Source organism: Dromiciops gliroides, chromosome 6 (genome assembly GCF_019393635.1).
Source record: "Dromiciops gliroides isolate mDroGli1 chromosome 6, mDroGli1.pri, whole genome shotgun sequence".
NCBI classification, from domain to species: Eukaryota; Metazoa; Chordata; class Mammalia; order Microbiotheria; family Microbiotheriidae; genus Dromiciops; species Dromiciops gliroides.
Genome location: NC_057866.1, coordinates 29,520,453 through 29,534,394, shown reverse-complemented (window position 1 = coordinate 29,534,394; position 13,942 = coordinate 29,520,453). Strand labels below are relative to the sequence as shown.

Genomic DNA, 13,942 nt, shown 5'->3' with positions numbered 1-13,942 from the left:
TCATGGCATAGTGGGCAAAATAAATGCTGCTCTCAAAGTTAAGAAGATTTGGATTCCAAGGCCATATATAACTCCTACTAGGTGTGTGGATATGCATAAGTAATTTAGAGAGGTACCTGTGGTACCAAAGAGTAAGAATACTAACCTAGAGGTGAGTTACTAACCTGAATTGATGGAGGGATCTTCCATACCTAACAATGCCTGGACTGAGATAATCATAGGGATGGGAAGATATATATTTTGTCAGTAGGTATAATAATACTTAGGAGCCCAACATCTGTTCTTCAATTTATAGTATTAGACAGAGGACTCAGAGGGATTAATTGACTTTTCCCTTTCACTGGGTATATCTTTTTTCCCCCTGAGACTACCTCACATTTTCAGCATATATAAATACATGCTTGCTTATTGCTTTTCCTAATCAAATATGAACTCAAGGAACATTTTTTTTCCTTTTCTTTTTCCTTTTTTTGGAGGGGTAGGGTGGGGGGAACAGGGCAATGAGGGTTAAGTTACTTGCCCAGGGTCACACAGCTAGTAATTGTCAAGTGTTTGAGACCAGATTTGAACTCAGATACTCCTGAGTGCAGAGCCTATGCTTTATCCACTCTGCCACTAGCTGCCCCCTCAAGGAACATTTTTTCAAACATTTTTTGCATCCCTAACACTTAGAACAATGTCTGTTAAGGAATAAGTGCTTAATAAATGCGTGACAACTGGCTGACTCTGTGCCAGAGAGAGGAAGGACAATAGACATAGATCATAATAATCTAGAATGTGGTTTTCCATACTTTAGATTATGCTACAATATTACTATGAACATTAATGTTTGTTCAGAGTAGGCATGAACATGTGCAAAAAGTGGTTTAATGTTTTTTGGCGTTTTGGTTTTTTAAATAGTATTTTATTTTTTCCAAATTTCAAGTAAAATGAATTGTTTTCTAATTGCCTAATGATAAAACAAGGAAAAGTTTCTAAATCTACTTCATGAAATTAGAAGATATTAGATTTAGTATGACAGAAAAAAAATGACACATAGGGGATCATGAGTAATTGGCTAACTGAAGGAGAAGCCATTCCCCTGGTAACATTTTAAAAGTCAAGAAGGTAAAAAAAAAAAAAAATGAAGGACAGGGGCAGAGCCAAGATGGTGGAGGAAAGACATTAAACACAAAGATCTCCTGATACAATTACCCCCAAAAACAGCAATAAAAGAGCCCCTGGAGCAGAAAAACACACAAAAATATGGCCTAAGATTATTCTCCACTTATAGATAATTTACAGGGGTCCATGCTGGGCTACAATTAAAGTCCAACCCCTTAGATCACACCAACAGAGACCCCAGAGCCCCTGAATCAGCTACAGCACCAGCGTCTTCTAGAACTGAGTGTGCGGCCAGGTAAGAGGGCTGAACAGATGGCCAGGGGGAAATACAGGGATATCAATGGGACCTAGGAAGGAATTCAGCTGTCCTGCCCAAGCAGGGATCAAGGAAGAGACCCTGAGCAGCAGGAGACCCAGGTCGGGGAGAGGCTCAGGCTAGTCAAATCTAAGAACCACACCACAGAAAGCTTTGCTGGTTGGTTGTTTAGTAATAGGCCTGAGGTTATCTTCAGACCAGAAAACAGGCCAGGTGAGAGCAACACCTGCCCTCCCTCAAACCAAAACCCCTAGGACCCTCTGAAGCTGGGAACAGTAGTGGAACTGAAAAGCAGGGCCCCCCAGTGGAGAGTTTAAAGTCAAGTAAAAGATGAGCAAGCAAAGAAAGTTCGGAATTATAGAAAGCTTCTTTAGCAACACAGAAGATCAAGGGGTACCATCAGATGAGGAAATCAACCACAGGGCCCCTACATCCAAAGCTTCCAAGAAAAATATGAACTGGTCTCAGACCATGGTGGCTCTCACAAGGGACTTTAAAGAAAAAATAGGAAAGAAAGAAGGAAGATGTAGAGAGAGGGAGGAAAGAATGGAAAGAGAAATGAGAGTGATGTAGCAGTCATGAGAAAAAAGTCAACAGTTTGAAAAGCAAAATGGAGAAGATAAAAAAAAAACTGATGAAAATAACTGCCTAAGAATTAGGATTGAACAAATGGAAGATAGTGGCCTTAGGAGAAACCAAGACACAGTAAAAGAAATCCAATTAAATGGGGAAAAAAAAAGAGGTCAATGTGAAATATCTCCCTGGTAAAACAGCTGACCTGGAAAATAAATCCAGGAGAGATAATTTGAAAATCATTGGACTACCTGAAAACCATGACCAAAACAAGAGCTTTGACACCATCTTCCAAGAGATTGTGAGGGAAAATTGCCCTGATATTCTAGAAGGAGAAGCTAAAATAGAAATTGAGAGAATCCACTGATCACTTCCTAAAAGAGATCCCAAAAGGAAAACCTCCAGGAATATTATAGCCAAATGCCAGAACTCCCAGGTCAAGAAGAAATTATTGTAAGCATCTAGAAAAAAGGAATTAAAATACTGTGGAGCTACAATAAGGATAAAGGAAGATCTAGCAGCTTCTACATTAAAGGACCGAAGGGCATGGAATCTGATATTCCTGAGGGCAAAGGAACTGGGACTAAAGCCAAAAATCACGCATCCAGCAAAATTGATTATAATAATACAGAGGAATAAATAGAACTTCAGTGAAAAAGAGGACTTTCAAGCATTTGTGATAAAAAGTCCTGAACTGAATAGAAAATTTGACTTTCAAATATAAGACCCTGGAGAACCATAAAAAAGGTAAACAGGGGGAAAAAATCACGAGGGACATTAAAAGGTTAAACTGTTTACAGTCATACATAAGAAAATAATACTTCCAACTCATAAGAACTTTTTTCAGTAAGGAATATATAGAGGACACAGGTCTGAACTGAATATGAAGGGATGGTATTTGTAAAGCATTTATTTTTTGTGCATCCTTGTCCTTTGTGGAGCAAACAGGGTGGGTTGTCTGGTGTCTAGAGACAGATTTGTGCTCTGGGCCTCCTGCTCCCAGGGCTGGTGCTTTGTCCACTGTGCCACCTAACTAACCCATGATGACATCTTTAAAATAGGGTTGAGGGGTAGGAGGAATAGATTGGTGGAGGGGAGAGGGGAGAGGTGGAATGGGAAGAGGTAGCTCACATGAAGGAAACAAGAAAAAAGTCTATGGAGGGGAGGGTAAGAGAAGCAAGGAGAGGTGGAGTGAGTGAATTTCACTATCATCCGAATTGGCTCAGAGGGAATAACATACATACACAAGTGGGTATAGTACTATATTTTTGCCCTGAGGAAAAGTGGGATGAAAAGGAGATGGCAGAGGGGGGTGGGGAGAAGAGGGGAAGGAAAGAAGAGAAGTTTGGGGGAGGGAGCTGTAAAAAGCAAAATACTTTCGAGGAAGGTGAAGATGTTCTGCATAACACCACATGTATGACATATGTTGAATTGCTTGATTTCATAGGGAGAGTTGAAGAGGGAGGGAGGAAGAAAAATTTAGAAAACAGAATTGGCTCAAAGGTCTTAACCTCATCAGAGTGGGCTCAAGGAGGGAATAACACACACACCCAATTGGGAAGAGTAATCTATTTAACCCTATGGGAAAGTAGGGGGGGAAGAGGATAAGGAGGGAAGGGTGGATGAAGGGAAGGTAGAGTGGGGGAGAGGGCAGTCAGTAGCAAAACACTTTGGAGAAGGATTAGGGCAAAATAAGATAGACAATAGAGTAAATATCACTGGAAGGGAATGGGATGGAGGGAAATAGTTATGATGATGGACTACAATGTCAAAACGTACGGTACATAGTCTGCTGGGTTATTGTGAAGAAAATTCTCTGTCAAGTTCAAGGTACTATATTAAAATTATGATGAACAGGATGCTATCAGAAAATCCTGGAAAGAACAACATGAACTGAAGCAGAGAGAAGTGTACTGTATACAAAATAACAGCATTAGTGTAAGATGATCTGCTGGGAAGCACATGGTTATTTTCAGCAAGGCAATGATCTAATAAAACTCTGAAGAACATATGAAAATTGAAGTCAATCTACAGAGAAAGAACTGATGGTATCTGAAAACAGACTGAAATACATTTATTTTTGACAACTCCTTAATCTGAAGTTTTGTTTTTAACTGTCTTCTCTCACAACCTAGATAATATAGAATTGTTCTCCATGACTACTCATGTGTAATTTATATTGAATTGTTTGAGTTCTTGGGTGGGGGTGGGAGGGGAGGGGTAAAGAAAAGTTGGAACACAAAATGTTTTAAAACATTGATGTCAAAATTTGTTTTTACATGTAATTTGGAAAATAGAAGTCTAAAAAATTAAAAAAAAAGTCAAGGAGGTGGCAAATAGCTGACATATTGAATAAGGCACTGACCCTAGATTCAGGAGGACCTCAGTTAAAATCCAGCCTCAGACACTTTACACTTACTAGCTGTGTTACCCTAGACAAGTCACTTAACCCTCATTGCCCCACAAAAACAAACAACAACAACAACAACAATGACCACAAAAAAAAAAAGCCAGGAAGGACAGCCCCGTTTGCCTTTGAACTACAGTCAGTCAAGCAGTAATCCATCTCTGCATGAATAACTCAGCTCTTGAGGAATGACCCAACCCTCTTGGTGAATGAAAGAAGTAGGAGGTCTGCAAAAGGGACCTCACTCAAGTAGCACAGACTTTAAGAAACAAGGGTAACTTCTGTGACACAATGGAAACAACTGAGGACAACTTTAGTCTGTGTCCATATCCATGTCCTTGTCTATGAATTTTATTTTTCTGTGATAGGGATATTTATGCCATCTCTTCTTTTACCACATTCACTCCATTCTGACCTTTAGCTACTTTGATATAGCCTGTATTAACCAAGATATTTACATAATGTCTGCCCCATTAAAATCTATCCTCTTTTTATGGCAAGGACTCTGTATTTGCTTGTTTTGTCCCTGGCATACAGAAAGGACTTAAAAAGTTCTCATTAACTTATAACCTGATTCCTGATCTTCCCTATTAGACTCACTTCTTATGGAATGACAATACATATTTGGACGTATTAATGATCAAGAAGGTCACTGTCAAGTTGTATTACACAAATATTAAGATTTTACATAACAAAGTGGTAAACAAGTCATTAACAGTTTTTGTTTGTTTGTTTGTTCTTGTGGGGCAATATGGGTTAAATGACTTGCCAAGGGTCACGCAACTAGTCAGTGTCAAGTGTCTGAGGCCAGATTTGAACTCAGGTCCTCCTGAATCCAGGACTGGTACTTTATCCACTGTGCCACCTAGCTTCACTTTTGAAGCTAGGCTCACATAAGTGATTTAATGGGTATGAAGATCCTCCATTATTGGAAACTTTCCTCCCCTCCCAGTGAGGAAAGACCCTCTACTAAAGTAGAGTTGTAGCTGCTTTGCAACTCCTTATCCTAAGAGAGTTTCCCAGAATACTGAGAATTTATCTCAATTGCCAGTAGTTTCAAAATCTGTATTTGTACAGAACTGGCCTAGAACCCAAGTTTCCCAGATATGACGTCCAGATTTCATATATTAGGCAGCATTTTGCACCATCATCCTTGTACTCATCGCTATGAGAATTGAGTTTTCTCAGAGGCTATTACAAACGTCTCCCCTTTCCTCCTGACACCAAAGATGACTAGAACTGAAAACATTTTGTGAAAACTACCATATTCAACTCCTTTCCTATTCCTCTTTTTTTCTACTTTTTTCTTCTTTTCATCTCAGTTCAATATGGTTTCTTTTATGCATGTCAGTAATTCAATGGTCAATTTTCAGCATTGCTAGTAACCTCTCTCAAGAAAGAAAAAGCCCTATAATAGAGTTGATACAGCTCCAGAAATGTTTGTCTTATTGAATTGAGTCAAATCATTCATTCTCTAAAACTTCATCTAATACTCTCAATGTCCTGATGCCAAAAGAGTAAAAAAAAAAATACTATATATAATTTCTGTATTTGATGTTTGTATTCTAGAAGACAATAAGATATGATAGGAATTATAAGGGAATACCAAAGAGTTCATCAATAACAACTCAAAAATTGACTTAACTAGCATAAATCCAACAGTATCTATAATGCTTTTTAAATAGTCTTATGTTATCTGTTTGACTAACCCTCCCTTTATCCACAGTACTTGACTTTCATTCCCTGAAATGATAATACTGATTGACTTTTTGCATTTAAAAAAATCAACAATAGGGTTATAAATACCCTGCTATTCACATTCTCTTGCCCAATTAAATACAAAAAACCCTAGAAAATTATACCAAAAATAAAATGAAATAAAATTCAACATCCATTTATTAAATACATTCAGTGCTCAAGATACTATGGTGGGTTCTTAAGATATAAAGACAAAAATGGAAAACTGCCCTTTCCATTAAGATACTTACATTCAATTGTGGAATGTGACATGTAAACTTGTGAGTAAATACAGGATAAGGGATATATGAAAAGCTTCCATGAGCAGGTGACAGGCTGAGCTTTGAAGGGCACTAAGGAATTTAAATTGAAGAGGGAAGAAGGTGATACATCACAGGCATAAGGGATAGTTTATATTCAGCTATAAAGACGGGAGATGAAATATTGTGTTTTGGGAATAACAAGCAGAAAATTTTGTTGGGACTCTATTGTTTTTGAAGAGAAATGATGGGAAATATGCCGAGAAATGTAGCTTAGTTCCAGATTGTGACAGAATTTAAATGTTAAGTTGAGAAGTTTTTGTTTTCATCTGAGACATAATAGGGAATCATTAAAGATTTTTGATAGAGCTATATAAAGGTTAGCTATCATCATAAAATAAATTATAAGGTCAAACTTGGGTTTTAGGAAGATTCTTTTGACAACAGTGTGGAGGTATTGTAGAAAGGGGAGAGACTGACAGCAAGGAGACAAAATAGGATTTTGTTAAAATAGTCCAGGTGCATGTAAAATGATAGTGATCATGAAAGTGGAGAAAATGGAATGAATGCAAGAGATGGCTTAGAGATAAAATTAAGAAGATATGACATCAAATTTGAATACTGAATGTAAGGGAAAGGGAAAAGTTGAGGAAGGGTATAAATCTGACTTCAAAACAGAAAGTGTTGTCCTAAACAGAGATAGGTAACTGAGGAGAGGCAAGTTTGTGAAAAAGTGGTGAGAGCAATGCATTCTGTTTCAGAAGTATTGCGTTTGAGATATGCCTGGGACCTCCAGGTAGAAATGGGTGTCCTAAAGGCAGTTGGTGATGCAAGACTGGAGCTCAGGAGAGAGATTTGCTTTGGCTAGAAGAACTTGGTTGCCATCTGCTTAGACATGGTAATTGAACTCCTGGGGGCTTATGACATGACTGAGAAAGGTAAAAAGAGCTATGCCAAAATTCAACATCTCTAATATGAGCAAAGATTATTTTGGAGACTCTGTTCTGGGGAAAATAATTTTATAAAGTCATCTTTTTGTTTGTTTGTTTGTTTTGTTTTGTTTTGGAAAACACCGACTCAAGAAAGATATCAAAGAACAAGCTTAGGCTAATAACCTGTTTTTGGCGTTGCCTAGATTTCTAATCGTAGCTAAAACATTGAACCTAGATCCTCACTTTAAAGAATGCCAATCTGTAGTAGCTATGGAATTGTATGGAATTGTAGTCAACGTCAAACGGACAGGCAAACAAGATGTTCTGCTATTAGAGTGAAAAAAATACTCTTAAATCAGAACTGGGCTCAAATACTGGCTGTGCTATTTACTATCTGTGTTAGTTGGGAAATTGATTAAATTATTTGAGTATCATTTCCCTCATACGTAAAACTTTGTCTATGAAAGGGGAAGGGGAAAAATTGAGTGATGTCTGAGGCACTAGCTTAAAATCCTGAAAATAATAAACAAATGGCAGCTCTATTTTAACCCTTCTCATTACTGTTTCCACTTTCCATTTCAGCCACACCCCTACCTTCAATAAGGAAATTGTAAAGTCTTATCCTTAGCTTGACAGTCACTTGTGCTTTTTCCTCATAAGCTTTTTTTTTTTTAAGTTCAAATCTGTGTGACTCACTTGAGATTATTTCTCAAGCAGATGATAGATGGAAAGTAATTTTCCTAAGTGCTGAACATAATCAATTTGCATAGAGGCAGCAACCTCTGTGGCCCCACTTACTGAGCTTGTCATGCTCTGAACCTCCATCATCTTCTGTCTCGTGAAAATGTGTTTTCTCCAGGGTCTTTTCACAGTTTCTGCCTCAGTTGGTTACAAATGTTGTGTTAATGAGATCCATGGCGTGTGTTTAATTCCCTTCTGGGTCAGTTAGCTTCATGCTTTTCCATGGTGACCAGTTGCATTCTAGGACCTAAGCCAGCAACCATGATTATGAGGCTCTTTTATGAATTCACAGAATCATAGAATCTCAAGTGGGACAATACCATAGAGGCCATCTAATGAAAGCCATACAAAACAGTGAGCCCCTCAAACAACATTCACAAGTGATCATCCAAGTTTTTCATAAAAATCCCCAGTGAGGAGGAATCCAGTATTTTAGGAAGCAGCCTGATCCATCTTTAGAGATTCTGGCTTTTATGAAGTTATTTGTTTGATTTTCCCCGATACCAAGCCTGAATTTTCCCTCTGAACATCATACCTATTCCTCTTGTTACTGTTGTCTGTGCATAAGTAAAATAACTCTAATCTCTTTTCCATGCAATAGCCCCACAAATACTTAAAGAAAACTGTCATGGTTCTCTTTCTTTAGGCTTTCCTTCTGTAGACTAAAAATCTGTAATTTTCTTGATTGATCCTTATGCAGCAAGACCTTGAAGTACTTTGCCATGCTGTTTGTCACAATGTAGCCACATTCTAGTTTATTCAAAACCTCCTTAAAAAGCTGGTTCCCATATGTTGAATGTCATTCTGCAGATCTGATCTAAGCAGAGCAAAGTATATTGATATGATTACTTTCCTAATCCTAGACATTATGATTTCATTGATGAAACTTGAATAGGGAAACATTTCAGTTTGGCTTCCCTGGTATTTAGCAAAATCTTTTCATATCATTGGCCTTTAGTAAACATAGGCCAAGATACAATTTATTCGACACAGTCAGTGATGGGGTTCATGTAAGGCCTGTAGTAGAGGGGACACTTGTCTGGGTTTTCAAGAGCCAGAATGACTTTTAAGACCTAGAGGTACAAGTAGATGGCATATGTGTGTGTGTGTGTGTGTATACATATATATAACACACATATGTATATTGGGTATATGTGGATGTAGATGTAGATGTAGATAATGGAGCTAAAGTAAGAAAGATTGTGGTATTTTCAGCAAAGCCTGGATAATGTACCCGAACTGAAGTGTGTATTTTAAATCAAGGAGTAGTGGGAGATAATGAAGGAAAGATAAGTTGGGGTGATGATATGATAAGCCCTGAATGCCAAACAGAAATTTCTTATTTCCATTTTTAAGCAATGGGGAGAAATTAAAGGCTTTTTTGGAGGGAAGTGAGATGATTGTAGTTCTGCATTAAGAATATTAATTACATAGGGTTTTAGTTGGGTGGGAAGAGAGAGTGGGAAGTAAATGGGAGACAAGTTGATCAGTTTTGTAATAACAATACCCTAGATGAGATATACCAATAAAGACCTGGATTAAAATGAATCAGAGTGACAGAATCTCAAAGTTCTCAAAGAACCAATACATGAATAAGAATATTTCTTCCAATCCTCATTCAGTTGTTGACCATCCAGGTTTTGACTGAAAGACTCTACTGAGGGAGAATAATAAGTGCTATTTATAAGAGACTAAAGAAGAATGGCAGGATAGTGACAGGACTCCAGAACATGCTAAGGAGTCATTAAAGAAATTGACTGGGAAGCAATATAGTACAGTGAAAAGAAGACTGATTCTAGAATTAATTTGCCTGAGATCCAATCATTCCTCAAATGTGTGTGATGTTGAACAAGTCAACTACGATTCAACTTGACTTCATTTTTCTCATCTATAAAATGTGGTGTATGTGTGGATGATCTCTGACTTCACTTCGAACTCTAGATGTTTGGTCCTATGAAGAGGGGATATTTCACTTGGAGAAGAGAAGAGATGGGAAGGAAGAAAGTGTATTTTTATAGCTGTCTTGATGTATGTGAGTATTTCTAAATATTGAAATTATTTCAATACTAGTTTGAGATGTGGAATGTTTGAAATTGTTTGTGGAAGGAAGGTAATAATTACTTATGGTTCCACTTCATTCTATGATGCAAAATTAACTGTATACTAGGGAAAAGTTTAGATAAGTCAGGTTAAGTACAAGTTCTGTATCACTACCAATCCTAAATAGTTTTCCAAGTAGGAGGGTAAACTTCATGAAAATCAGAATTTATTATTATGGAACAAAACCTAACATGGTGCACTTAAGAAAAAACAATACCACTGAAAATTTTCCCCTCGAACCTAGTAACATATTTAATAATAGGTGAAATTGAATTATCACTGAAACACTAAAAACAGTATCTAATATACATACATCATCTGATCAGAGCCTCACCACCACTTTGTAAGGAAAGAACTATGGTTTTGATCATTTTTATTTTGCAGAAGAATAAAATGAAATTCAGAGAATATAAGTGAATTCACACCATTAATAAATGTCAGGGAAATTGGTAGTAAGCTCTGGTTTCCATGTCTGCTACTCATCTTCATACCACATTATGCTTCTATAAGCAAAGCTCCAACTTTAGAGCAGAATAACAAAATTTCATATTTGGAAGGCATTTCGATGACCATCTAGCTCAGGGATTCTTAACTTTTTTTTTTTCTGTGGGGCCAGCAGGTATAAATGTGCATGTGTGTGTGTGTGTGTGTGTGTGTGTGTGTGTGTGTGTGTGTGTGTGTGTGTGTGTGTGTGTGTGTGTTAAGGACCCCTCTGGAAGGATAATGAAGCTTTTAAGCACCATATTAGAATATTCTTTTAAAAAATCATAATTGAAGGAAATACTAAATTTCAGTTAAATATTAATGAAAATAAAGGCTTTTTTTCATCCAAGTTCATGGAACTCCATGGACCTCTAAAGATTTTGTGGAAGCCAGGTTAATAATCTCTCATCTAGACCAAACTGTGGACCCTCAAAAAACATTTAATTGAAATATGCTCATGGTTTGGTTATTTGTATCGCCATTTTCTACAGAATATAAAACAACAACTCTTCTTCTTACTTATGGAAGCAGCCTATTATATTTATGGGCAGTGTTATTTTTTTCCCTACAATGTTCAGCCAAAGTTTTACTCTTTGCAAATTCAGTGCAATTTCATTATCCATTTTCTGTTTGTCCCAAAGTAAACAAGAAATAAAAGAGAAAAGGTCTAGTCCCTATTGCACATAATATTCTCCATAGTTGGAGACAAATGTACTCCCATCCCTCCAGTCCTGCCATGTTTCCTCTTCTTTAGTCCAAACAATTTTAGTTCCTTTAGACAAACCCAGACTGACAAGGATGGGGGATTTAATCCATATGACAATCCACCCAGCCATGAGCTGAGCAATTCTTTTTCCAACTCACAACCAAAGTGAGATTCATCATTGTTTCCTTTCCACCACCCCACCCCCAAACTTTTTAGATACTTGGAGGAATCTTGTTTTGCTTATTGTCAGACAATTATCAGCTGCAAAGGATACATTTTCCAAAGTGACCACTCAGCTGATCACATTCTCCAAACAAACAACCAGGAAACCAGAAATAAGTGAGATGGCTGTTGCAAGATCTTGGTTATGATTGTAGAAGTAATAATATGCCCCCAAACCCCCATCATTACTCCAGTTAATGACTGGTTCATTAGAACACAGATGACTCTCTGTCTTGCCCCAGAACATTAAATAAGAAACTGACCATTAATTCCAGGTAATAGAATGGCTAGTTTTTAGAGGATCATTGATCAAGCAATCTTCTGTTCAAAGATGAGCAAAACTGTGTTTCTGTACCTTGATTTTTTTTTTATAACACAGAATCTACTTAGGGTCAATGAATGTATTCAACTTTTCCCTGCCCCATCCTCTGGTTTTGTTTTTGTTTTCCTTTCTACTTTGCAGGCAAAAGGTGGCATGTGTTATGTTGGGCCCTGGTATCATTAGTTTTCTCTCACCTGGTAATACCATGTCTATCCTCCTCAAAAACAGTTTAAATCATATTAAAAGGCAACAGCTACTCTGTCAAAGCCAGCCAGTGATAGACAGTTAGGTGGGGGTGGGGGGTTGAAATTAACAGGAAAAAAAAGCAATTCAAGTAAAAATTAATAGGGATTGGGAGGTCTAGGTGTAGAGAGACACAAATGGAATTAATTTTTTAGCTTAAAGAGTAGGGAATAAGAATCTCCCATTCTCATTCACACATGCCTCCCTGCCCAGCATGTGTCAGCTAAGAGCAGAGGGAAAAATGAAGTCATCTCTCCAAGGGCACAGGATAAACATTCCAGATTGAAATTCACAGCCATTGTTCACTGCAGCTCATGTGTCCTTGAACTCTGGCACTTAATGGTAAAAATGCTAATCACTGATATTATAGCATGTGAAGGTACATGACCAGGGTATGCTGCTGTATTCTTGGATTCTCTGTGCTAATGAAGGGTGCTGAGCTGGCACTTGCATTCAAACTTTGAGGTCACAGGAATTAATATATTTAGAAGTTTGGGAATAGCTGCCATTTCTGTTTTTCAAGTCAGGTTACCTAAGTGTAACACAGTTGGTTTTCTTATTGCTCTATTGACCATGAGAGCAAAAGGCTTTCTAATAGACTTATTTCACAAAGCCTTAATGGGTAGTGCCCCATAAGCTTCCTGTGTGTTGGGGAGGCAAAGTGCACCCTTTGAAATGTAAAGAGAGGTCTTTTTTGCTTTCAGCAACTGAATGATTATAACAAAGACTTCAAAGGAAAGTGGGTGCCTCTCAAATGATGAATAACTATAGAATTCAAGGCATGTAAACTATGTTAAATATCATGACTCCATAAGAAATAATAGTGAATTCAGAGAACCCTAGAAAGATCTCCATCAACCCATGTAGAATTAAGTAAATAGGAACACAGAACTCACAGGGTTTAAGAGCTAAAATGGACCAGAGAAGCCATCTAGCCCAACACATAGCCAAAAGGAATCCCATCAATGAAACATACCTAAGCAGCAACCATCCAGTCTCTGTTCAAGGATTTCCAAAGAGAGGGCACCCATCACCTTCTATGGCAGATCATTCCACTTTGGATAGCTCAGATTGTTAAGATGTTTTTCCAAGAGAAATGTTTACACAATAGCAATAGTACTGTAAAAGAAAACAACATTGAAAGCCATCAGAAAACTGATCATCACAATGAACAATCATGACTTCAAAGGACTGATGGAAGAGTAGCTATCTTACCTCTTGGCAAAATATTGCTAGACTAAAGGTGTAGAAAGAGGTACTTATTTTCAGACATGACAAAAGTTTTGATTTGCTATGCCTAACTGTAGTTTTGTGTTACAAGGGATAGTTCTGTTGTTGGCAGAAATCATTAAGTATAGCAATGATAAAAAAAAAAAAACACAGAGAGATCAACCATATGCATTTGTATCTATGCATACCACATACATGACTACATATGTATACATACATAATTTGTGTATGTACATGTGCATGTCTATACATATGTGTCTATAAACACTTATATGTATATAGATGTGTCTATATATGTGTATATATATACATATATGTATATATAAATATACAAACAATAGAGATCAGATATCTATCTAGATATATAGATATCTATATGGTTCACATATCTATATGGATCTCTAAACAGCTTTGCATTTCCATGTTTATAAATATAGTCATCTATAAATATCTATAGATATACATCTATACATGTAAATATGTCTATAAATTTGGACCTATGAATATTTAGATATATACATATAGGTGTGAAGAACAGTCTGATTTTATGATCCTTTTACTTCTTA

General features: G+C 37.1%; 1 protein-coding gene across 4 annotated transcripts in view; it reads right to left on the bottom strand.

Moving 5' to 3' along the window:
* Positions 1 to 13,942, bottom strand: part of LRRC4C (leucine rich repeat containing 4C) — a 1,453,400-nt gene that overhangs the window by 1,010,147 nt on the left and 429,311 nt on the right. For all 4 annotated transcript variants that reach the window (XM_043971634.1, XM_043971635.1, XM_043971633.1 and 1 more), the window contains exon 2: positions 13,123 to 13,265. The gene's annotated coding sequence lies outside the window, so the exon portion shown is untranslated. The remainder of the gene's footprint in view (positions 1 to 13,122; positions 13,266 to 13,942) is intronic.